Here is a 516-nt window from a genome sequence, read left to right as displayed (position 1 = left end):
GCAACTTTCTTAACCTTTCAGAACCACAGTCACTTTGTATTTAAAACGTTGATAATAATTGCTTATTCACCAGCCAGCATTGCTATAAGAATCAAATTTGTCAATTGAAAGCAGAACAATCTATAAATGAGTCTTCAACCCTGTAAGTCATTATAAAAAAATGTATTTATATTATATTACAGACCATGTAAAGGTTTTCATTGTAGCTGCTAAATGTGCTTTAGGTTTACATTTTCTGTAAAATGATATTTATTATACAAACTAGAGGCCCGGTGCACAAAAATTTGTGCACTGGCTGGGGAAGGGGGATTGGGGAGTGTCCCTCAGCCCCACTTGTGCCCTCTCACAGTCTGGGATCCCTCGGGAGATATCCACCTGGTGGCTTTGGCCCGCTCCCCGGGTGGCAGATGGCAGGCCTGATCCCTCGGTGCCTGCCTTGCCTCCCCAGATCGCGCACATGGCAGGGCCGGTCCGGGGGTTGAGGTGCCGCCCTGGGTTGGGTCGCCCTGGGTTGGA

The sequence above is a fragment of the Myotis davidii genome, unplaced genomic scaffold (genome assembly GCF_000327345.1).
Source record: "Myotis davidii unplaced genomic scaffold, ASM32734v1 scaffold868, whole genome shotgun sequence".
In the NCBI taxonomy this organism is placed as follows: Eukaryota; Metazoa; Chordata; class Mammalia; order Chiroptera; family Vespertilionidae; genus Myotis; species Myotis davidii.
The sequence above is the reverse complement of the archived record's forward strand: the minus strand, read 5'-3'. Positions refer to the sequence as shown.